The sequence below is a fragment of the Miniopterus schreibersii genome (genome assembly GCF_964146895.1).
Source record: "Miniopterus schreibersii genome assembly, chromosome: 14".
Taxonomy (NCBI): Eukaryota; Metazoa; Chordata; class Mammalia; order Chiroptera; family Miniopteridae; genus Miniopterus; species Miniopterus schreibersii.
The window spans coordinates 28706539-28733711 of record NC_138114.1 but is presented as its reverse complement, the minus strand read 5'-3'; the positions used below and the strand labels follow the sequence as shown (position 1 = coordinate 28733711).

General features: G+C 37.4%; 1 protein-coding gene across 1 annotated transcript in view; it reads right to left on the bottom strand.

Moving 5' to 3' along the window:
• The window catches only part of PCDH15 (protocadherin related 15), a 904849-nt gene that overhangs the window by 694707 nt on the left and 182969 nt on the right, over window positions 1–27173 (bottom strand). The gene's annotated exons all lie outside the window — the stretch shown is intronic.

Sequence of the window (27173 nt, the reverse complement as noted above, 5' to 3'; positions counted from 1 at the left end):
ACAGTTATAGTTTCTTTTAAATGCATAAACAGGGTTCCCTGAAACTCTGGAGAATATATGAGGTTGACAGATGCACTTAATTATGGAAAACAAAAATAATGATTTGTTTTTAACAACCAAGCATTGCTTGTGAACTACTAAATAAATGGAGATAAATATATGAAAATTTTAAAATAGTACTTCTAAAATGATCTATATTAAATAGCAGCAAGTAAGTAGTATCATGAGAAAATAGAATTATAAAACTTGAGAACATACAATTGAAATTTTGAAGATTGTGTTCTTGCATGAATATGTATATAGATTTCTACACAAAATAAAAATTAAGGAATGCATAAAATTACATTTTATACTTCTTTGGAATTTAGGGAATAAATAGCTTTAAAAAATGAATAGGACAGTTTGCAAAATTAAAAAAAAATAATTATATTCATTATTTTCACAATAAAATATAAGCTTAACATCTTCATATAAAATATAGCAGTTGAACCTTTTCAGTCAAATTATCAATGGGGTATGATAGGACCTTCAACATTTGTACCACCACTTGCCCAGCCCTCTCTGACCTTGTGGTAGCATCTGTGACATTCTTGTACAACTCTAACACTCCATGGAACACATTTGAAAACACTTGACATAGATCAATTTTTTAACATGCTTTAATAACAGCTATAAAAAAGATATTACACAAACGGAATAAAATTTATTTCTCAATTATTTAATCAAAATAACCATAGTAAGTAGAAAACAATTATTACAGTAACTTCTTGATTGTACATGGGTTCTAAGTATAGCTTCAAAGACAGAAATAGCTAGATTTTCCCTAGGGGTTCTCTACATTTCTGAATAATGCTGAACCCACCATTAGCCCCATCCTAAACAAACCATTTTGCACTGCACTTTGGGCCTATGTGGTAATACAGGGAGGTTATTCACCACTATTTCTGAGTAAAGATTGCACATGTTATAACATATAGCAGAAATTGTTGAAGCTTTGCAAATGAACTCAAAGTAGTTAATGCCTCAAGAGTGAGGAGACAGAGGAAGAATGAAACAGAAGTTTGTATAATTTCAGCATATGTAAATTATAATTATGTAAAAAATTAATTTTATGTGCCTGTGAATATACTTTATAATTATAATTTTAAAGACCAAATAATTATTGAAAATTACACTTTTTAACACATATCTTTGCTGGTTCCTTCTCATTTCTCTTCCTTTAAATGATGAAAGTCCCAGGGCTCTGACTTTAAACCTCTTATCCTTTCTATGTATAGTGATTTTCTAGGTATTTTGTATCTAGTCTTATAGAATCAATTTTCACCAAAGTCAGCATCTTCAGCGTCATCCCTCTAGCCTCTTGGTTTTGATTTTATTTGAAGGACTATAGTCATTTCAAAATTAACATGGCCAATGCCAAGCTCCTTACTCTCCCTTCTTCCTCCAAATCCCATTCTCTGTAAATGACAATTTCATTCTATCACTAGCTTATGCCAAGCCAGTGATGCATTTCATACACTATGAGACCTCAGTGTTAAAATTTACTATTTCTCCATCTTATCTTTTTCATCCAATGGACCTATGTTTAAGATGTGTTCTCAAATTTCTAATAACTCATGTTGTTTGTTTCATTTTTCCTACCATCACCCTAAAACTTCATTCAGTTTCATAAAATTTCAATGTCCATGATCTAATAAGGCAGAGTGATACAATGCAGGGGACTTGAGTTAAAAAAAAAAAAAAAAAAAAGAAAGAAAGAAAAAACCAAGGAGAGTCTCAGCCCACTTTGCTATTTGTCATTTAACAAGGTTCTTTGTCTAACTACCCTCTAATTCACAAGTTTATAAAGTCAGTATGTTGGACCTGAGGATTTCTAAAATGTCTTGCAGATCAGTAATTTAAGACTAGGCAATTTAAAATCAGAAGTAGACATTGGCTTCAACTCAAGAATTAATAGCAGCCACTAGGTAGTGGATTTTTATGTGAATAAGGATTTGATCACTGATGCCAGAAAGCATGCTGCCCAGGATGTGGAATGGCTGAGTAGTGTCGACTGTGTGGCACAATGGTCACATCTGTGGTAGATTTAAACAAAATGGAAGAGAGAAAAGATAAAATAAGGACTCAAAAATAGAAAAGACCTTCTTGAATCTAATAGATAAAAGCCATTTAAATTTCAGAACCATCTTGAATACTACACTTAAAGTCAACCTTTTGGAGATAATAAATTCTTCCTGGTTGCTGTGAAATCAATTTTTATAACCGCTTACCATCTTAAAAATCTAGAAATTCCCAAGAGACTAAAACACTGCATTTGTTTTCCTTAAAGACCTTTAGAAATTTGATTTATTTTTAGTGACATTAGAAATATAAGATGTGTATTGTCAACCACAAGAATAAATTTATATTTCAGAAAAATACCTGTATATGATAGTGAACTTTAATTAACAAAAAATAATGTATTTTTTAATGAAAATAAATTCTAGGCCACTATAATTATTGATTAATATCATTTCTTAAACCTGAGTACTCATCTAATCAAAATATTACAACTTTTTTTTTTCTCAATAAATTTGAATGTGAAAATGTTCAAATGAAGGCATGGTCTTTGGTTTTTTAAAATAGTTTTAGCTTAGTAAAAGACAGGCCTGAAGTCCTAGAAAAAACTACTAAGTGAACAGGGTTTTGTTTGTTACCAAAGTGATTAATACATGACTTTGCAGAAAGCACAGTGACTATTTTGCATAACAAGATGTTCAATGAATGGCCACTTCAGAGCCTTTGGATATTATAAATCATTATAATACCAGTTGGAAATCTAAAAGGCCTTCTAATACCCAGCATGCTACAGTAACTCCCTGAAATTATTTTCAGCATAGTTCAAGAGCATGCATCTTGTCATTACCTTTTCCTGCTGAGATAGCTCACACAGAACATACTATTTTTTAACTTGTGTTTTATAGAATATTTATGGCATTATTAGAATGTAACAGAAAACTCGAATGTGCAAAAAAGCAGAGAGAAAGCCCTATGTACATTAAAACAAAGGCAGGATTTAAATATATGTACAGTTAAAAGATGGTTTTCTTTTAGATTGTCTTTGCTTGAGAAAGCTTTCATTAGAAAAAGGCATTGTTCTTCTGTAAGTTGGAAACAGCTTCACAAGTGCTGGAAGCCTTTAAAATATAAAGATCTACAAAAAGATGTGTCTTATGCAAATTTAAGCAAGAGTCAGCGTCTTCATATTGCAGAGACCAGAGGTTGCGTACTTTCATTCAGATTCCAGCTCATACTTTCCCATAGAAACAGCCATTTAACTACATTTGACAAGTGCTAGGGAAATGCAAAAATTCTGTAGATATTGATGATGCTTTGTAATTGGTAAAAATAAACATTGTAGAATTCCTGGCTACATTTTTAATGCCTTTCTTTGGCTCCAATGGCCAATTAAATCTCTGTATTTAAATTGGCAAAGCCCCAGGGAGACCGTAGTGAACTATTTTGTTATGAGGGGAAGGTGATAAAACAGGAATCCAGTTGTCTTCTGTGTTAGAAGGATTATTATATCTATGAGTGTGTGTGTGTCTATGTAATGTGAAGCGATATGGGTAAAGGGGACTGAGTATGTAAATACCTTTCTTAAAGGATTATAAAAAATTACATGGCATTTATTCTTCTTCAACTTTTCCAGATTTATCCAGTCTCATAGAAGAGCATGAATTCATTGGTGAAAACTGCTAAATTAGTTCTATAAGGAGGCCATTAGGTTGATATGGCTCTCAAGTCCTGGTGGCCTATGTAAAAAAACCAAAATCTAAGTTTGTGAATACCTTCAGGTTACAAAATCAAAGGCTAAGAACAACCAGTCTCAAACAGCCACTAGGCTATAAGCTATAGCCAGTCAACAACTTTCTTATGTTATATGTCTTTTCTCTATAAAAATTCCTCCTGCGCTCCTGATGGTTGGAGCACTCCTATCCTAACTATTCCTGGTTTGGGCACTGCCAGATTGGAATCAATAAATGCTCCAATAGACTCTCAAAATTATTAATATGCCTCAGTTTATCTTTTAGCAAAACACTTATGACATTTCTTATTTGGATAATTTAAATATGTATGTACTTAAAGGTTTTAATGAACTTGGTCTTCTTAAAGCTGTTCATTTTGTCAATCTATTCATTGCTTTTATCTGTAAGTCCTCATTTAACATTGGATAGGTACTCAGAAACCGTGTTTCTAACATGCATGACAAAACCAATTTTACCGCAGGCTAACTGATACAAACAAGAAGTTCCTAAGGCATATTTCTGGTCACCAAAACACCACCAAGCTTTTAAGTAAAGACCGCAAACCCTTCTTATGTTAAACATTAAAATAAGTGTGAACTATACATACACTTACGAAAGATAAATAAAAAAATAAGATCATGATTTTCCAACCTGCTTATTCCAAGCAGCTCAAGACACCCATCCACTGCAGAGCCATTCACACACCGGCGCTCACTCAGACTGGACAAGGCAGGCACGCCAGCTCACTCCACAGGCACAGCTCTGGGATGTGGGAGGGGTCCAAAGCCCCAGGGAAAACCAGCCAAGTCACATGGAGAACCTGCAAATGCCACACAGACAGTGGCCCTGGCTGGAATAATTTGTTCTTTCCTCACCAACATTATAATGAAACAAACTTGAATGAAATGATATTAATCGAGAACCTGCTGTATTGTGTAACTTTTTAAATATTAGCTATATTATATTGCTTTTATTTTTATAAATTTAGTTTCTCAGTGGTGGTATGCCTTTGAAGGGTGGCAGGATATACCACCTTAGAATGTGGCACTTTGGCATAAGGGTTATTTGAGCTAAAGACTTGGAAAAACTGCAAAACACTCTAACTTTCCTTCTTTTTCTTAAAAGCAGGAGAAGAAATTCCCATGTGACAGATGTCTTCCCTATACCAGAAGGAAAGTCACAAGAGCAAGAACATGAGACCAAGAGAATGCCATACAGGGGAACTTGTTAAAGTTATTTGTATCTCCAGTTACCTTCCCCTCATTGTTACTTTTGCATACTTACCTCTGTTCAACCTACTGTAAAAGTACGTAGTTACTCCATTTCTTTGAGGAGTCATTTCGTTACTGGGGCTACCATGTCATGTAAAATTTATATAAATGTGTATGTTTGATTCCTGTTCATCTGTTTTATGTCAGTGTAATTCTCAGGTACAGATGAAAACACCCTAAGAGGGCAGAGGCAAAAATCTGTCTCCCCTACACCTGCTTCTTACAGAATTTGACACAGATGTTAAGTGATTATCACTAAAAATGTATCTCTTTCATTAGCATTTAATTTTCATCCTTTAAAATGAAAAGTTATTCTTTAGTACAGAGATTGGATGTTAATTTCTGTTTAATTTTTTATTAGAAATGTGCACCAATTTTTAAATCCATGTAAAATTATTTTGATTTAAGTGTTAACAGGTCCAAATATGAATTATTACATTCAAAACTTTCTTATTTCATTCATTGTACTATAGTTTGCCAACACATCATGGAAACCAAAACACCCAATTTTACAATAGTTTGATCTTTGTTAAAAAAATAGAATTATATTCTCAAATTCTTACTAATGGTATATTACTGTGTCTTGAGTATCAGGACATGAAATCTTTTTTTAAAATTGGTACTTGCTTATTTTTACTATAGAGAGTACAATTTAGTTTGGAATTTAGATGTGAAAAGTGTTACCAATTTCAATTATATACTGCCCATTAAAGTACTTCAAAAATGTAAAACTGAGCTAAAATGTGTGAAAAATACGAAAAATGACAGATACAAATCCCTGTTCTGGAGAGTTTGCCAATCTAGGAGATCAGTTGGCTCTTGTCCACATATAACTGTAAATTAAGGTAGAATTTAATAAATAAGCATAATACTGTGAATTGCTGAAGAAATTCAGAGAAGAAGTAGCCAGGAACAAGTCATGAGATGGCTTCAAAAAATTCTGAGAGAAAGACAGGGAGAGAGGGAGGGAGAAAGGAAGAGAAAGAGAGAGGAAACTAATGGCCATTTGCCCAGAAACTACCACCACAGAAATAGCAGGCTCCAACAAAGGACAGTGAAGGTGTGTCACCACTAATTGTCTACAACAACCAATCACTTTTATCTTCTGTGGCCACTAGAACCACACAGCAGTTACACTGGAACCAACTTCCTACAAATCTTTATAATGGCTGGATATCCACAGTAGTCAGACCACGCAACAGACAGACCACAGGTTTTCGTGGGACCTGGATCCACCTCACCAACAGGTCCCAGAACATAGCTGGGTTCCACCATGACACACCTGACAGCCAGCTCTACCTAGAAGACCACAAAATAGCCATATAGTCCCTGGTCCTTACGCACAGTGTTCTGAGACCACAAACCACCCTGCAGGCCACTGCACACCAACACACCCCAAAATGAGGGAAGTCGCTTAAAAGAACTGATGCTATTAGGTTTCTCCTCAGAGATTTATGGAACCGATGTTTTCACTTTCAATTGGTGGAGGACCATACACTCAGAAAAAATGTAGAGAGAAAACATAATTTGAAGAAAACTGGCTTTTAAGAGATCACTGCCAGGGCCTAAACTAGAGACTGTGGTTGGGAACTGGGACTTAATTCGGATATTGTAGCAAGGCAGCATGGTCTGGCGAGCTGATATTTAAGCTGAGTCCTAAAATATGTGAAGATGATAGATTCTTGAGGAAAATACCATTTCAGGCAGCAAGAATAAGACAACTTAAAGCCATGCTGGATTAAAGAAAATAGTCTGAAGTTCTACGATTTACAATCCGTTGGGTTTTGGTAAGCACATTTAAATAATTGTATGCCTTTGTTTTTAGTTCTGAAAGTGTAAAATCATTTTGAAAGAATGGCTTCAAAAAGCATTTACATCATAGTTTCTTTGCAGCTATAATATTTGAAATGGAGAAACCTGTTAAGACAAAATTCCTAAAATACATTTATAAAAACAAGAGAGAAAACAAAAACTGGGAATAGATATTACATAAAAAAGATAATTTCTATTCTAATATCTTTAGTTATGAAGCGGTGTTTTATATTAATGTTTATAGTATTTAAGATATTCATATTTGACAATATTGGGTTCACCAGACTCTTTAGATTATAATTATTAAACAAATGGATTTTCTAAAGTAATTTACTGAGTTCCATTTACACTGTGTGTTTAATTTGTACTCTCTTAAGAAAAGATAACTAAGAGATTATTCTTTTCTGTTTATAGTGATACCGCATTTTGAGTCCTATATTAGAAAAATTTGGCATCTGGAGCCATAACTACTATGGACTGCATCTGTGCACTGAAGCCCTTGTTTACAGGGACTTGAGCATTAACCTTAGTCACATGCTGGTTGCAAAGAACTATTTTTATTTCAATGATAGTAATTACCTGAGAGTACTAAAATAAAATGGTATAAAATAAAATAAATTGGAGCCATGTAGAGAAGACCAAAATTTGAGGACTCTAACACCAATCAAGTGTGATTTTGTATATAACTGCACATAGGTCATTATAATTATTTCTATATAATATATTTCATATTGAACTACTTAAGGAGAAGTTATATGGAATTTTGTCTAAAATTATTTTGTAATTTTCTGAAGCTGAATATTGATTTGAAGTATTTTTTTTTTTAGAAAAGAAAATAACTTTTATTAAAGAGACATTTAAGCATTATCTGATCACATTTACAAATTTTAGATGTCAAAATAAAATGTTTGCAATATGCTATTATTAAATATGTACTATCCACCTCCTATCGCTCACTGAATTTAAATCTAAATTTACATTTAAATCACTTTCTTTGGCAGAACTGTCCTTCCTTTAGAGGTCTTTGGTGATTGAGAAAAGTCCAGAGTTTTGGCATGATGAAGTGGGTGTTGTGTAATGCATAGCAAAACCTGGCAAAAGAAGATATTTGACATTATGAGGGTCATGTTTTTCTGGTATGGAGACACTCATTTCAAATGTAGGAGGTATACTGCAAAGCTAGTAATTCTACCATGTGCACTATTTTATTTTTCCAATATCTGTAAACAAAACAAAGCAAATGACACAGTAAGAAGCAAATAATACAAAAAACCTAACTTCAGTGTGTGAAATTATCCTTATGTTCTAACTCTCTTTATCTACTATTAAGACACCCACCTTCTCTTACCACCTAAACACACACATGTGAACACACACTTATACACACATATACCGGCACATGCACACAACATATCATACTAGTTCATAACACAAATTCTGAATCCAGACAACCTGGAAAAATTCTTGGCTCTGTCATGGAATAGCTGTAAACTTGGGGCAGGTTATTTAACATCTCTGGTTTTACATTCTTTATCCATAAACAGATCTATATAGCACATCCTACCTCCTACTGCTGTAGAATTAAACGAATTGGTGTATGTCAGTGACTTATAACAGTGTCTAATAAACAGTAACCCCTTAGTAAATGTAAAATTATATCATTACTACTACTATGTTAATACACAGCAGTGGAAAAAAACGACAGGAAAAAAACAGCGGGGGGTTCTATTGGAAGGAGAGACATTTAACTTTAATTTGTAGAAATGAACTTGTGTTTACTCAAGTCAAGAAATCATTCAGCAAGACTATGCACAACGCAGACAAGAAGAAGGCGGCCAAAGAGCATTTAACCTTCTGAGGCTTTCAAAGCAAAAGTGAGGTGGAGCTCCGCTTCCAGACACTAGATAGCAATGACCGAGGGCGCCCATATGCTCAGCTAGGACAAGAAGTGGGGAGTATGCGGTTGGCTTCCCGGAGCTGGTGGTGGAAGTGAAGACAGCGGCCCGGGAGGAGGCCCAGCCGCAGCTGGGGAAGAGCTGCCACAGCTCTGGAGCAGCACCCCCTGCAGGAGTGGGAGATGCTGGCCCAGGAGGAGTGGGACAAACCTGACCTGCTAGAGACCGCCAAGGCAGAGAAGGTGCAGTGTGAGCACCCAACCACAGTGTCACTGGGACCAGCAGCAGCAGCAGGGCCCTCTTAGGGGTCTGGCTGCTCCACCTTGAGCAGGTGGGTCGGGCATGGGTCCAAGGAAGAGGCGTCATGCTTGCAGAAGCCAAAAGGAGCCTTGCCCTGGATGTCCAGAGACTCCCGCTCTCCCCGAGGATATCCTCTCTTACAGCGTTGCTGCATGAACACAATTGCAAAAAGTCAGGGGGAAACTTCCTGACCAACTCAGGATTCCACCCAGAAGGTCCCCAGAGCCACTCGTCCCTACAAGACCTGGCACCACCAGCTGACAAGTAAAGCTCGGCACAGTGGGAGTGAGCCCCAGCCTAGGTTGCAAGGACCTGATCTGTCACAGCTTGACTGTATCCCTAACTTAGCAGGCACCCAGGTGATGACTACACAGTCCACGTTAGGGATGCCAGGACCTCTTCTGCATGGGGCTTGGACCCCAGAAGGAGTAGGCAGCTGAGAGCTGGCTTCCTCTGGAAGGAGCTTTCAGGGCCAAGTTTGGGACGTCTTTCCAAGCGTATACCCCACTGGGCTTTCATCAGATTTGTGAAACTAAGTACCCTTGTGGTTTGTTTTCCCCTGGCCCTGAAGTGAGGCGCGAAGGGCAGGCTTCTGGGGTGGTGGAAACATCCGGGGAGTGCCTTCATCCTCATGCTCCAGGAGTTGTCCCGGTGGGTATGACAAGGCAATGTTAGATCTGGGCCCCGTTATACCAGGGTTTGGGACCAGTGTAACCACTAGTAGAACCCAGAGCGCACCTGCTGCCCTGGAAAGTGGGCAGCTGGGACAGGGTAGGTGAGCAATGCCAAGCTCTGCCCTTAACTAGGTGAGGCTTTGGGTCTATCACTTTTTGGCCTTGTGGGTCTCCAGCTGAAATTCAGGTGACAGAAGCAGATGCATAGGCTATCTTTCTCTTTTCAAGAGATTATTATGCTGTGAACACTGAACTGGTACCACTAATAGAACAAACTTGGAGGGACAACTGTTGTTTCCAATGTTATTGGCCATATCATGATAGTGGGTGAGTAGCTTTATGATTTGGTCATGATATTCCATATTCATCATGTGCTCTTTCTGGTTATAACTTAAGTTTAAATATGCCTTTTATGATTTACAGCACTTTATTGCTTACAGATAGTAAATCGATCATCAAAAAATTATCTACAAAAATGATTTTGTTATGGAAATCTCTCCTGCTAGATATGAATAGATACTAAATGAACATGAAAGGGCAACAGGGGAACACCAATCTTGTCTACCTCACGAGAGATTACAGATGTTGACGAGATTAGGTAGTTGTAAAAGAAATAATTTATCCATTGCTTTCCAAATTTACAGATATTTCCCTTTATTTTTTCATCTTAAAACATGACAAGAAAATTTTTCATCTATTTTTGGTGTCTTGGAATTCAACGTAAGAAATTTTATTTGTAATCACAGGCATGTAAATATATTTTAAAAGGTATTGCTTAGCAATTTCGCCAATAAAAATCTTCTCCCTTTCTTATATAATTTACTATTTAAATATCACAAAATATAACCTTTTTTATTATTATTATTATAAAGAAATAATGAAATAGCTTTGTGTACTTTTGACTACAGGGAGGCCAATTAGTACAACTATTTCATGGTGTGTTTAATGGGACTCTCGTGATTATATTTCTGCTCTCCAGAACTTTGTTTTGATTTGAGGTAAGTAGAAGCTCTATAGGTTAATGTTTAAGAACTTTGTTTTACATAAACCTATATTTAAATCTCAGCTCTATATCTGACTAGTTCTCTTCATATCTCAGAGCCTCCATCTATTGGAAAAACAAGGACTGGACTACTTCTGAGCCCTTTTTTACTGAAATATTTAAAATAATGTTTTTAGACTAACAATAATTGGTGTTGACAAGAGTGTGGTTCAGTTGAAGTCCTATGTTTTAATGTCTGGAATTACCACTTGGTTTAAACATTTTAAAAACTTGTGGCAGAAAAATTAAATAAAGTATGGGACAAAAGTAAGTTTACAGCATGGCTGGCATGGCTCAGCATTTGAGCGTCGACCTGTGATCCAAGAGATCACAGTTCGATTCCCAGTCAGGGCACATGCCTAGGTTGGGGGCTCGATCTCCAGTGGGGGGCTGTGCAGGAGGCAGCGGATCAATGACTCTCATCATTGATGTTTCTCTCTCTCTTCCTCTCCCTTCCTCTCTCCGAAATCAATAAATATGTATATATATATATTTTTAAAAGTAAGTTTACAGTTGTGAGTATACAAAATACAGAGTTTATTCTTATATTATTGCTTATTAATTATTGTATTATTTTCCATATGAACAACTGTAAATCTACTTTTGCCCCACTCTGCATATGCTAATCCTGTAACTCAACAATCTCAATCAACAGTACATAGATACCAAATAGGAAGGGGTGCGTATGACCATCAAAAAATGTTCCTAGCAGCTTTAATCATCAGATGCCAAACGAGAAACTATTCAAATATCCATCAACAGAACATCAGAAACAAACTGCATCTATCTAAACACTAATGCAGTAAAGGAACTTCTGAAACACACAACATGAAAGGATCTCATAGCCTTTATGTGGAGCAAAAGTAGCCAGTTTACAAAACAGTGCATGCTGCATAAATACATTTGTTTGAAATTCAAAAACAGACAAAACTAATCGATGTTGATAGTGGTCAAGATAGTTTTACACATTCAAGTAGGATCTTAGCACTGAAGTTCTAAAGAAAACTTCTGGGGTCTCAGAATTTTCAATATCTTGATCTGCGTGGCGGTTAAGGGGGTTTATACATACAAGAGAATTTATCCAGGAGTATATACATGAAAAATACAACAAACTGTTAAGAAAGGGTGACCATTTATTGTTTGTAAGTTTTGATTCAATAAAAAATATGTGAAGCAGTTTGCAGAGTACCTGATATATAATAAGTGCAAGAAACAACAGAGAGGAGGAAACGAGATGGCGCGTAGGTAGCAGCTGCCCCCGCCGCCTCCCGCAACCACATCAAAATCACAACTAAAACACAGAACCACCATCGCTCAGAGCCTCCTGAGACCTGGCTGCACAGAAGCCCCGCAACCAGGGAGCTGAAGGAGCACCGAGACGGTAGGAGGGGGAGACACGGGCCGATCGGGGCTGGATCCGGGAGACAAAGCTGCGGGCCCACATCCTGCGCCGCGGTTGAGATCCGGGAGGGAATCTCAGTGGTGGGGGTTTCCCGGAGGAGGGAGGGGTCCCAGCCCACAGCAGGCCCCCAGCCCAGGGCTCCAGGCGAGGAAGAGAGGTCCCCACAGCTCCGGGCTGTGAAACCAGCAGGGACTGTCCCTGAGGGTCGCGGAGGCCGCGGGAGCCCCAGCAGCTCCTCTAAAGGGCCCGGCGCGGACTCACTCGGACGCTCCCTCTGAGCCCAGCGCCGGGCAGCGGCCTGAAAGGACCCGGGACACTCGGGGAGGAACTAACCTGCCTGAGATCCGGACGAGAGGTGCAGGGGCGGCTTCCTCCCAGGCAGAAGGGCTGGCGGAGGCCATGGCTCCTGTGGCGAATCCTCCCCGCACAGCCGGCAGGCAGGCGCCATGTTTGAATCGCCAGCACCTGACTCGCACCTTTGGCCCCGCCCCGTGATTCCCGGAGGCCCCGCCCCTCCCCACCTGCAGCTCATCCAGGCCATTTCCAGGGGCTTTTCTGTGCCAGTGGCCTCTCGAGCCTCATGCTTAGGATTTTCCTAAAATCTCTCAAACAAGCAGCAGCGGGCCCCATACAGCTTGATAAGTGGCCCCAGGCCTGGCCCTAGCGGCAGCTGCATTGGCTCATAGCTTGGCCTCTCCTGGGCAACACCAAGCCCAGCACTAGTAGCAGCCAACTAGCTTTTGCTGTGTAGCTCATGCTGGGTGGCCCTGGGCAAGGCCCTGGCACAGGCTGACTCTGCACCTCCTGGGAGGCCCCAGAGACAGTGCACCTGGTGCTCAGACTCGACCACGCTGGATTACAACCCTACCACATCCATGAGTGACACACTCAAGGGGTGCACTCGGTGAACACCAAAGCCCCACTGAAGTAAGTTCTGCTCCATAGGGGTGTCTCCAGCACAGCAGCTCTCTGGCCGTAGTTGCAGCTGGTCCTCACAGCTGATTGGCCGGGGGTCAATTCCTCCCAGTGACGCCAACAGCAACCAAGGCTCAACTACAACAGGACAGTGCACACAGCCCACACAGGGGAGCACCTAGAAGGCCCAGCTCAGGGGACTGGGGAGGCTGAGCCACTGCACCCTACAGGACACCTACTACACAGCCACTCTACAAATTCCAGGAGACATAGCAACTCTACCTAATACATAGAAACAAACACCTGGAAGCAGCCAAAATGTGGAGGCAAAGAAACATGTCACAAAGGAAAGAACAGAAGAAATCTCTAGAAGAGGAACTAAATGAAATAGATCCAAGCAAGCTAACAGATACAGAGTTCAGAATAATGGTTATGAGGATGCTCAAGGATATTAGTAAGAGTATGACAAAAATAACTGAGAAAATCGATGACATAATAAGGTACCAATTTGAAATGAAGGCTACACGAACTGAAATGAAGAATAATTCACAGCGAATCAACAGTAGAGTAGAGGACACTGAGAATCAAATTAGCAATTTGGAACATGAGGAAACAAAAAACACCCAACCAGAAGAGCAAAAAGAAAAAAGAATCTAGAAATATGAAGATAGCATAAGGAGCCTCTGGGACAACTTCAAGAGACCCAACATTTGTATTATTGGGGTGCCAGAAGGAGAGGAAAGAGAGCAAGAAATTGAAAATCTATTTGAAAAAATAATGACAGAAAACTTCCCCTACCTGGGGAAAGAAATAGACTTACAAGTCCAGGAAGCGCAGAGGGTCCCAAACAAGAGGAACCCAAAGAGGCCCACAGCAAGACACATCATAATTAAAGTGCCAAAGGGTAAAGACAAAGAGAGACTCTTAAAAGCAGCAAGAGAAAAGCAATTAGTTACCTACAAGGAAGCACCCATACAACTGTCAGCAAATTTCTCAACAGAAACTTTGCAGGCCAGAAGGCAGTGGCAAGAAATATTCAAAGTGATGAAAAACAAGGAACTACAACCAAGATTGCTCTACCCAGCAAAGCTATCATTAAGAACTGAAGCTCAGATAAAGAGCTTCTCAGACAAGGAAAAGCTAAAGGAGTTCATCACCCCAGACCAGCACTACAGGAAATGTTGAAGGGCCTTCTTTAACAAGAAGTTAATGAACAAAAGAATCTGACGAACTAAATAGATCCACAGACATTGACTCATGCAACAGACGATCATATTTCAGAGGGAAGGGGGTGGAGGGTGGAAAGAGATTAACCAAAGAAGTTATAGGCATATAAGCATAACCCATGGGCACAGATAATAATGGGGTGAAGGCCTGGGGAGGAGGTGGGAACGAGCTGGAGGGGGTCAATTGGAGGGAAAAAATGGGACACCCGTAATACCTTCAACAATAAAGATAAATTTAAAAATTTAAAGAAAAAGAAACAACAGATGTAGGTCAAAATAAGTGTCACCTAAAACCTTTAGAAATTAATTTTCGGTTACATTTAAGCAAAAGTGAACATGAACTAGTAAGAGAAAGATTAATTTTAATGATTTAATAATTGGCCTAAAGTTCTATTAATATATATCATATAGAGATACTTAGGATATCATCTGCATGCCAATAAAATATTAAATGATTTCGTTTAGATTAGCAGTTTTCAACCCATGTGCCACAAGAATTTTTAAAACATGCAATACCTGACTACTTAGTCAGGGGTTCTGACCTCTTTTCTCTGAGATTGTCAAATAAGAAAATGGCAACAGCCAACACAAAAATAGAGGTCTGGTGTGAATGAAAAATTTTGTCAGACCCACAAAAATATATTTTTTTTGGTGTGCTGCAAAATTTTAGTAATTAGTTTATGTGTGCCATGAGATTTTTAAAAAGGTTGAAAATCAGTGGTTTAGATGGTATGAAATACCTACATATTTAGAAAAAGTTTCAGAGAATTTAAGAGAAAAGTAATTTATCATCTATTAATGAGAACAATAAAATGCTTGAAACTTTTTCTGTGCCTAAAGCATAAGGTTTGATATGGTAGAGAAAAGAAATTACTCTTTATAAAATAGCTGACCCACTTACAAAATCAAACTAAATTGCCTCATTATTTCTGACATTAATAGAAATGTAAATCCTATGCAATCAGTTGCATTTAATATATTATTTGATAAACTGGTTTAGACTGGCATCTTTTACAACACTCCTTTCTCCAGAAAAAAAAAAAAATATACAGGTTTTTTTAATAGAATAATATAATTTCACATTTTGAGCCAAATTTATAGTAATTAACAGATGAACGTAATAGATATATTGGTGTGGTTTTTGTTGTTTTCATCCAGTCTTGTATTGAACATCTCAGAGATCAGAGACTATAATTCTTCATTCATTACTGAACAGTGTATCTTTATTATAAGACTAAATTTTTATTTTTGTGATGTATCCTGTTAGTTCTAGGTAAAAGCACTTCGGCATGGTCAGTATCACATTTTATCCACTTTTCTATCAGCACTTTTCCAGGTGCAGGTATAGCTACAAATATTTATTATTTACTCAGACATCACTCATCTCCCTATGTTAATTAGTGCTTTGCTATTTCTGATGAATGTAATGTTCCAAGTATTTTAACACATATTTTTCTTTTTGCCTTTTCTAGTATTCCTTTATCCTTTTAGATACCTTTATGCTTTACTGTCTCAGGAATGTAGCATTAGGAAACTAAATGATGTGGCTAAAGGACTAGTCTGGTCTCAGGACTAGATTCAAATCTCTGCTCTCTTATTTACTAGAGGTATGGCTTACCCCAGTTATTTGATCTCTTTCAGGTTTAGCTTAATCCCTTTTAAAATTGGAATGATCAAACCATTACCATACATTTGTAACAGTAAAGATGAGATCAAGTGGCTAATTATTGTCACATAATCCCTTAATAAGTGGTACTTTTATGAAGGCTCATTTCTTATACTGCCTTGAAATCCTAGCAAGTGTAAGAAAAGTGCTCTCAAGCCGCAGTTAAACATCTGCACCTTCTACCACAACTTTCCTCAACAATTTTCATGGGATGCATACTGCTTTTTTTTGCTTTTTTTTTCCTCCTGTTTATGGTGCCTCATAGCCTAATACTGTCTTTCAACAAGACAGCATGTGACTGTGAATCCCAAATGTTTTAGGATAACTGAGAAAAATGATTAAGAAAAGTAGAAAAGACTGTATTAAATAATGGTCTTCCTTCAAAGAAATGTTTATTCAATAGTCATGTACTTGTAAATGTTTAATTTTTTTCCTTTATATTGAATTTATTGGGGTGACACTGGTTAGCAAAACTATAGCAGTTTAAGGCACACAGTTCCACAACATATCATCTGTAGGCTGTACTGTGTGTTCACCACCCCAAGTCCGTCTCCTCCCCCTCCCCACCCCACTCCACCCCACCCCCTATGGGTCTTGTAAATATTTATCCAAATGCTTATCCAATTACCACGTTATCTTAATCGAATAAAGAGATTGTTTTTCTTTCCTTAATTGGTTAGCTCACTACATTCATCACACCTAGGTTGAAATACTGATTCCTTAAAAGATAGGCCTACCTTTTTGAACCCCCCTCTGTCCCTTCCACTGCCAAAACCACTGGGGAGTTTTGTGCAGTGCCTCTCCTCCACTGGCCTAAATCATGATACTATTTATAAGGGAAAGACATTAGACAAGAAAAAATGCACTTACAGTGGCCTAGAAGAAAAAAATATATATCGTATATGTATTCAGGTACAAAGGAGGGGTTCTTCTCTTTGGATGGTTATTAAATGCCTGGGAAGCTGATGCCATGTTTCAGGGTAGCATGTGCTATTATGGGGTCACTTCTTTCTCTAATACCTTTCCCAACTCTGATAAAGTTGTCAATGTTTCTAATATTGGAATGTGGGAGTTTCAAAGATGGACTCAAAGGAACCACACTATAGCACATAATTAATCTTGATACCAGGGATTTTCTGATCCGCATATTAAGTTATTGCTTGCTTTTTCCATTAGTCATTTTTTTTGGGAAAAGGTAAAGAAAATCATTTCTACAGTCTATAAATGATGTTTTGTAAACCTCCCCCTCCTCTTTCTTTCTCTCTCTCTATGTGTGTGTGTGTGTGTGTGTGTGTGTGTGTGTGTGTGTGTGTATATATATATATATATATATATATATATATATATATAAATAAAATGTATAATGTATACAGAGTATGGCAAAAGTAAGTTTATAGTCTTAAGTAAATGAAACATAGTTTATTCTTATTATTTATTAATCATTATATAATTTTTCACACAAACTGTAAACATACTTTTGCCCCACCCTGTATACACCATGTACATATATACACACATGTAGTTTTTTGCATTATATGAATTAAATACAGATGAGAAAATAGATATAAAAATAAGCCTGCATAGATTGATTTCACTATCCATCCTCTGAAAACAACTACATTCTTTCTTTTTATAACCTCAATACAGTTTTAAAAAGATAAATTTTGCCTTGGAATATTTGGACACATTTTGAAAAATGTATTTGCTACTTTGTGTGAGGAAAATTGCCCTCAACATAGGCATACTATACTTTTTAGAGAGTAGTGTTTAATTTTAGCATCTAATAGAGAAAACTCTTTTACTCACAGAATTAGGTCAGAAAATCTGGAATGCCCTATATCAATGTTGGAGATAATCAATGTCCACTTACAGTAAGCACTAGTAAAAAAGAGCAGAATACAGAGTCTAGAAAAACTATTTTTATGATAAACTATAATACAATATGCTCATTTACTTTCACCGTGCTTAGATTTAAAGCCAGTTTCTGTATCAGAAACACTTTTTGGAATCATTATAAAATTTGCATGTCTAGTTATACTTATTTGGAACATCTATATACAATAATGCTAAAATTAAAGAAGAGAGTTAAGAGAGATAATTGTCATTAATAAAAATATTTTTTAGTTACTTTTGTGTATGGGGACAAACAGTGATCTACTTTCATTCTTTGCACGTGGCTTTTCCATTTTCCCAGCACCGTTTATTGAAGGGGCTTTGTTTCCTCCATTGTATGTTTTTGGCTCTTTTGTAGAAAATTATTGGCCCATTATACATGAGTTTACTTCTCGGTTCCCAATTCTGTTCCACTGATCTGTGTGTCTGTTTTTCTGCCAATACCTCGATGTTTTTATTATCGTTGCTCTTTAGTATAATTTGAAGTCAGGAAGAGTAATACCTCCAGGTTTGTTCTTATTTTCTCCTGATTGCTTTGGATATTTGGGGTCTTTTGTGGTTCCATACAGATCTGATGATTTTTTCTTCTATTTCCTTAAAAAGTGCCTTTGGGATTTTGATGGGGATTGCATTAAATCTGTATATTTTAACTACATGTATGTTGATTCTTCCAATCCATGAACACCAAATATTCTTTCAATGTCTTTGTGTCTTTTTCAATCTCTTTTAATACTGCTTTGTAGTTTCAGTGTATAGGTCCTTCACATCCTTCATTAAGTTTATTCTTAGATATTTTTTTCAATTGCAAAAGGGATTTTTTTTTCATTTCTTTTTCTGAAGTTTCATTGCTAATATATTGGAATACAATAGATTTTGTTTACTGCATCTCTACTATATTTGTTCATTGTTTCTAAGAGTTTTTTTGGTGTAGTCTTTAGGGTTTTCTATATAAAAATCATGTCATCTGTGAAAAGTGACAATTCTACTCTTCCTGCCCAAATGGGACCCCTTTCATTCCTTTCTTTTGCCTGGCTTCTCTGGCGAGGACTTCCCCAACTATGCTAAACAGGATTGGTGAGAGTGGGAATCCTTACCTTGTTCCTGATTTTAGAGGAAAAGCTTTCCGTTTTTCCACCAAGTGTAATATTAGCTGAGGGTTTGTCATACACAGCCTTTATTTCATTGAGGTACTTTCCTGTTATACCTATTTTACTGAGTGTTTTCATCATAAATGGATGCTGTGTTTTGTCGAATGCTGTTTGTGCATCTACTGACACGATCATATGATTTTTACTCTTTTCCACCAGAGTGGGCCTTAAGAAAACTGAGGACTTGGGGTATGATAGAAGCAGCAGTGAGGGCTCACTGAGGATTGAAGCAGGGGGTGACCTGCAGGAGCTGAATGAGAAAAATCCCTCTGAGTGCCCGGAGGAGAGAGTGCCTGGGGCAAGATCCTCATCATCGGTAATTTACTAAAGGGTCCTGTGTGTCTAGACATTTGGGGCTATTTTCACCATTAAAATAAAGTTTGATATAGTTTACAGTGAAAATAAATGTTACATTTACTTAAAAAAATATATACTGTATAATGCATGTATATAATGAGACTGACTTTTCCTATATTCAGGTTAACAGTTTCAACATTTCCATCATTTCTTTTTCATAGGAGTTGAAAAAGAAATGTAAATGGCATAATTTAAATTAATAATTTAAAAAATTAAATATATACATATGCTAAGATGTGTTTCATCTCTGAAGAATGATAGTTTTACACTTATATATGTTTTATAACTTAATTGTGCATTCAGTACTTGAGAGATTTGTCTTGCATGCCCATGAAAATAATCATTAAATAGATGTTTTTCCTTTCAACCTATTATGCATGTCCTTGAGACTAATATAAATATATTGAAAACAGTGTTGCACTTAACACACAATTAGATAAACTGCTGGGCCCTCTAAATGATGATAAAACCACAATTCAATAGTCCTAGTGTTGAAAACTATTAACTCAATAACGTTAATTCTAGCCAATAGGCAACGCATGTGTGTTCACACTGTGCCAGGCACGGTGCTAAGCTGAACACACACGTATGAGCATTTATGTAACATTACAAATTTATTAGCTTGATTGTATTATTCTCACCATTTTACAGATGAAGAAAATTAAGTTTAGGGAAGTTAAGAATGATGGCATCTTGGCCAAGGTCTTATATTTCAAAAAAAGTGATCCTAACTAACTCTGATGTTCTTCTTCTTATAATGATTCACTGCCCTTCCTCTTTGTTCTTTAATAAATAATTACATTCCAATATCCTGTTGGTTTCAATAACTGATTGTCTCCCTTTATTATTATTCTTGTCTTTTAAACATACAATATGCAAGGTATGGTAATAAATAATATTTATGTAGCTCTCACTATGTGGTAAACAACTGAAAGTAATGCTATGGGGGATGACCCAATTGTATCAGTTTTTACAGATAAAGAACCTCAGACATTGACAATAAAATTTGCCTTAAATTTCAAAGCTAGAAAGTGGTGGAGCCATGACATCGGCGCCCAGGGAATCTTGCCTCAAAAGCCCGGCTCTCGTTCATCGCCCTGTCTGGATGGACACGGCAGCCCTTGTTCTCAACTAGGTTACAATTGTGACGGGGAAATGGGACACATACCCATGAAAAATAACTAGCAGTATAATCCGAACATGGCGAGTGACAAGCTAGTGGGGAGAAGCGCCCCTGGAGCTTAGAAGTGTAAAATCCCTCTTTCTGCGTTTTTGCTTCCTTCGAGCATTTGTTTCTCCTTTATACATTCACACCCCGTCCAGCATATGTTAAAAATGTTCTAGCAACTCATGCTACCTCTAACGTAACTGGCTCTCAGTCATTCACTCTGCTCTGTCTAGCAGTACTTAAGTCACAAGCACAGGACATCGAGGAAGAGAAGAAATATTTGTAGCTTACATTATAAATATAGAAAAGAAAAATAATATGCATGATGAATCCAAGCAAAACTCATACCCAATAGTAAGTAAATTATCACCAATAAAAATTAACAATGTTTCTGTATCAGAAAAATGTATGCTAGAAATATTCACTGCTTTCATAGAAGATACTAGCTTTCTCATTGTTTCATTGTACAAGAATAGGTTTAAGCTTACATCTTGAAATAATACTTGAACTTGAATTTTCTATCTCACTTTTCTTTATCAGTCATGCTCTGAAAATACGGAGTGCACATGCTGGCTCAGTGGCACAGATTAATTCTTTCTTGATTAAGAGTTACAGCAAATCATTGTGACAAAAGAAAAATAGTCCTTATGTAGGTTTGATGGCACCTTTGCCTTCTCACTTTCCCTCACCTCTGCTTTGTTTGACAGTTGATTTTGATATTTAGTGCTTATATGACCACTTATACTGGTTTATCCCATTTTCCTTCATCCTGGTAATATGTTGTCCACGCTCTGTAGTTATCTGAGTAACTAACATACACTTACTTCTCTCTCAACATGTTAAAATGTGATTGTTTTCTTTAATCTGGCTTCTTCATGAGGTTTAAACCATTGTCTTATATTTTAAAATATGTGTGTATGTTTTTATTGATTTCAGAGAGAGGAAGGGAGAAGGAGAGGAAGATATAGAAACATCAATGATGAGAAAGTCATTGGGGATCGAGCCCGCAACCCGGGCATGTGCCCTGACCAGGAATCGAACCTCAGTCTCCTGGATCCTAGGTTGATGCTCAACTGCTGAGCCACACTGGCCTGGCTTGTCTCATATTTTAATAGGTTCATAACTTGAACTCATTCCCCTGTATCTTGTTCTAAAAATTAGTAATTTTTTCCCTTTCAAATAGCTCTCAGATTGTTTCTTCTTCCTTTATACTTAATGCCTTCAAGTTAGTTTGTATCCTCACAAATTCTTTCTATATTATAAAAGTCTCTAAGTTATTATCACAGACATAATGCATAACAATCATGACACAAAGCCAGTGAATACTCAATCTCCAATTATAAAATCCGAGGCCAAATACAATTAAATTACATACTATTAAAAATATTGAAGTAAAAAACTCCATTAAGTGTAATCTTTTGGTGCTCCTATAAGCCGTATGCATTTACCTGTAATGAAAAATAGTGTTTATATAATTTTAAAATATTTTTATTTGGATTAGGCAGGTCTTACCAAATCACACATTTATTAGTCTAATTGACTATGGATTTATTAAATTATGAAAATGCTCTTGTAGTCATAGTGGTGAGAGATGAACAGAAATACATACACTAATGTTTTAAAGAAGATAAAAAATGTGCATTAAGGTATCCTTCGAGAAAGAGATAAACAAATTATTTTTCCTACTCAAGTAATTCTACAATCCAATTATCTATATTTTCTTTGTAGCTGCATCCTTTTGTCAGGAGAGAGTTTTTAAAGCAGTTGCTCTAAAATGTCCATCTCCTCTTTTACAAGTGAACCAATTAGTTAAGTAAAAGGAATTCCTACTTCTCAGAGATCACATGAGAAAACAAGAAAAGGCTTCAGGAAAGTACTCCTCTCCCTGCTACGTGGCTATACTGGGAGAAAACAAGCCTGGAACTACCAAAAGCCATTCTTACCGTAAATGTGCAGTGACTGCCCTACCCTCTGAAAATGAAGTTGTCGTGTATTAATTAATCAGCGTTCTCCAGAGAATCAGAACAAGAACCAATAGCATGTTGAACCAAGGTATACACCTATGTGTGTGTGTGTGTGTGTGAGAGAGAGAGAGAGAGAGAGAGAGAATAAAATAGATGATAAGGACTGGCAGGCTGTCAAGTCCCCAAATCTGTGGTTGGTAAGCCAGAAACCTGGAAAAACTAATGGTGCAATTCCAGCCTGAGTGGGGCTTGAGAAGCAGGAGAGCCAACAGTGGAGTTTTACTCCGAAGTCCAGCTGGCAGAAGACCTGGGAAGAGCCCTTGTTTCAATCAGTCTAAAGGCAGGACAAACCCCAAATCCCAGCTCTAGAGCAGTCAGCCAAGAGGAATTCCCTCTCACTCAGCCTTTCTGCACTATTCAGAACATCGCCCGATTGAATGACGCCTACAGCATTAGGGAAAACAATCTGCTTTATTCAGTCTATCAATTTAAATATTAAACTCATCTAAAACATCTTCACAGAAACCACCAGATAGTTGGCCCAGTGTCTGACCAGGTACCCGGGCACCCTATGGCCTAGTCAAGTTGACACCAAATTAACCGTCATGAACCAAAATCATGCAGAACCTGAAGAGGAAGATAAAATCACAATGGACAATTATATAAGATGAATATAAGCTCATATACGGATAATATGATTTGAATAATTAGTTTTAGCCAATCCTGAACCAGCCCAATGGCGAACTGTTTTAATCACGGGAACCAGCTGAAGCTATGTTTTTGTTACTTACAACTGAAAGTAACAAAAACAAAACCAAAAACCTCATGCAGCATAGCAGGAAATTTTGCTAATAATTTATAATTTTAAAAACATTTGAGAATTAAGTGACAGCAGTTTTGCATTTACTGCTTGCCCCAGACCTTCTTGTAGACTAGAGGAGAAAGTGGAGCTCCAAGTGTTCCAGGAACATTTATAAAAGATTAAAATCTCTTGTTTGTGTTTTGACAGAAGAATATCAGGAACCTTCGCTCCGACAGAGCTGTTGCCCCGCACTGTTGATGTTCATTGATGAAATTCTATCAACAGGTGGAAATGTAGGGAAAATAGCAATGATCGAATGCCATACTCACAAACCTAAATATATCTATTTGAAAGATCGTTTTTCTTAGATTATGACTTCCCAACCTTTTTGGTAGGAAAATGCTATTTCTTTATTTATGCGATGATAATTTTAATAAATATTTGTGTGTGTGCTCTTCAGGGTCTCTACTTGGCATAGTAGGGGTTAGTTTTTTCTGTGCTGCCCCTTCAGTGTGTTAAAAGTTTTGTGTCCCACCCTGACAGAAAATACTGAGACCAACTGTTTTTTGTAATTTGCTTGAAAGGCTTATGGTATTATAGGTGTCACTAGAAATTTCAACCAACAATGTGAAGTAGACTCCTTCCTAGAGATAACGGTGAATACAGCTGAGCCATCCGCTGACTCTAGGGCAGAGTGGATCTGAAGTGATGTAAGCTGCCAAGGGACAGTTTCTGGAAGGCATCATTGTCAGGAGCTGCTCTCATGTTTGAAGCAGCTACTGGGAACTACTGATGCCTGGAGGTGCTCAGAGCCATCACTACCTACCCCCAGGACAGAGTAAGTAAAAAGTCAGCCACAGGGACATCCTTTACCAGGATTTGTGGCGGGGCTAGAGCAGGGGCAGAAATAAAGGACATGCTTTGCTCCTTTCCATCGCCCATGGCACATATTGCTAATTTTTAAAACACTTTTTCCTGCTGAGTACAGATACAAATTCATAATTTATCTCATTGAAAGTCACTAAGTATCACTTGGGGATAACATCAAATATAAACACTATTTTATATGACAGGCCCAAGGCTAATAGTGTGTATACTGGTAACTAAGCTATTGCCTTTCTGCTTTGAACACTGTTTATACTTTTTTGTGTGATGCTGGAGCGGGAACTCCATAAACCACATTTTTGCTCAATAGCCTCCATCTATTGTGCGAAGGAGGCAGGGAGATGGCAAGGCTGAAAGACATGAAAGCGCATTCTCCTACTTGTGTGCCTTCTCCTTGGCCCCCTACCTAACAACGCTTCCAATAGCTCCTGTTAACATTTGAACTGACAAACTGAGTAAAGCAGATGGCCCTCCCCAAAGTTGGTGGGCGTCATCCAATCCACTGAGGGACCTAACATAACAAAAACGCAGAGGTAAGGCGCATTCACGCGTATTCTATTTGAGCTGGGACCCATCCTCTCCTGCTCTTGGACATTAGGGCTCTTGGTTCTTAGGCCTTTAGAATTTGACTGAAAATGAACACAAATGGCCGCACCCAGGTCTCTAACCTTCTGATTCAGACTAAATTATAACAGTGATTTTTCCTAATTCTCAATTCCCGAGAATCAGAATATCTGTCCCCACATTTATAGGGTTCCTCAGGCAAGAATACCTCTAATACCCCTTTATCAAATCACAAATTTCCTTGTTTCCCTGCTTTCTCATGTTCAGATTCCTGTCCTATATTCCCCTGTGATACCCTCCATGATTATATAGTAGTTGCTTAATAAAGTCTGGCAAAACGAAGTGTTGGGAGTCTATTATTTAGTTATTTAACAGTATTTATCAACTACGTACTATGTATCATATACTAGTTTAGCTATTGTAATACAAAGAAGCAGAACACACACACACTCTTATATCAGGGAGTAAACAATCTAATTGGGCAAGAAAAATCAAATAATGAACTAAATTTGAAATTACAACTGGTAATAAGTGTTACAGAGATAAGAAATAGTACCAGGTACATGCATAAGACTAGGATCTGTTCTCTTCTGTGGGATCACAGAAGACTTATTATTTGTGTATACCTTTGTTCAAATGTCAGCTCTTAAAGAAAGCCTGTGATCCCACAGAATAAAAAGAAAAGAGGTCAGTGAGAAAAGTGTTCAGTGATGATGAAATCACGCAGACATGGCTTTGGTGCACCCGAGAACCCAGACAAGTCAGTGGAGGCTGTAGGAGGTGTGGAAAGAGGATCCTGAGAGGATTGTGACAGCTGGAGAGGTAGCCTGGAATGACATGAGCGAGTCCTAAAATGTTATCTTTATTCTAGGAGCTAGGGCTCTTCTCTCCTAAATTCCTAGTGTGTCACTGTCTTACCATGCAGCCCCGTTGCTTCTGGCTACCCTAAGAAGAGCTTACATCTGAGACATCTAAGTTGGGGGTGTTACAAATTAATTCAGTTCATATAAAAAAATTTTCTTGTTTCTCTGGGTAATCAACACATATGTTGTGGATTTCTGTCTAGGTTTTAGAAAGTCTGTAATGATAAATATATTAAAGCTAATTGGCCCCCAAAATGGCTCAGATGCATGATCATTAGCTCAGAGTATCTAAGCAAAATAAATACAACAATGAATCTATTATGAAGTAGGAACAAAAAAATTAAGAATTTGAAAATTTTAGTATGTTTACTGTGAAAATTGAAGAAAGGCAGAACTACAACTATCTTGTTAGTTCCAAATGGTTTAACCTTAACTGAATTCAGATGCTAATTTGGTGTTTACTCAGGCTGGGTGTAATTACCACTGGTGGATGGTCACCAAATGTGCAGTGGGCAGTTCTCTGCAGGGGAGCATATACATGAGCCTGGCAACCTTTGCATTATGAAAATGAGAGCTACTTCTTAAATCACTTAGTTTGAGTACATTGTTCACCTTCCTCCTTATTAATTCAGTTTTGTACTGCAATTTGTGCTTAACAGACACAGCACAGATTATATAGATAAAACTCAAGACTATATTAGATTGAGGAAATCAAACTTAGCAGCTCATATTTTTTGCTTTATTAACATAAATTGGTAGGTGGTGTATGTCTGTTAAACAGCTAGCATTGATCAACTGTTATCTCAGATTTCCATGGTAAGATAATTGTCATTAGTACCTAATTCAGTGAGCAATTAAAAAAAAAACAAAAAACAAAACATGTGGGAGCATCTGTGCTCATCTTTCTCAAATTCCTTTCAGCTGACTGTGCCAAGCAGTGCCTCTCTTTTGTGTTACAGTTCCAGTTGTTTTTGTCTCAGAATCATCCAGGATTTCTGAGGAAAGTTCCTGATATATTACAATGCAACACGAAGCAGTATAATGTCGTGCTTGACATCAATTTTATGGAAGCGGGGAAGGTGTGAATACAGCTGTTAAGAGCACAGACTTCGGCTTTAGGTAGCCTTGGTTCCAACGACAGATCTGCTACTTGTCTGTATTATCTAGGGTGAATGATTACATTTCCCTGTGCTTATTTGTATTTTATATGTAAAAATAAAAGTAATGTCTATCATTTAGGTATAAAGCAATAAGGCAGTGCGCCTATAACTGTTCGGCATATAATAAGTGCTCAATAAATGTTAGTTTACATTGCACACCTAATTTCCATTCTGACCTTATGTAATTCTTTTGATGTGTCTTGAAAGTCACATATCATGGTGTCAAACTGAATGCAGACATAAGTCCCTCATTTACCCTTTCTGTGCTTTCTACAATTTACAGAAAGAGACTGTTTCAGCAGGGTAAATTTAGCAATGGTAGTTGTGGGTAAGCTTTGCTTACATGAAGAAACAGAAAGTGTCCTTTTAGTCTGAAGT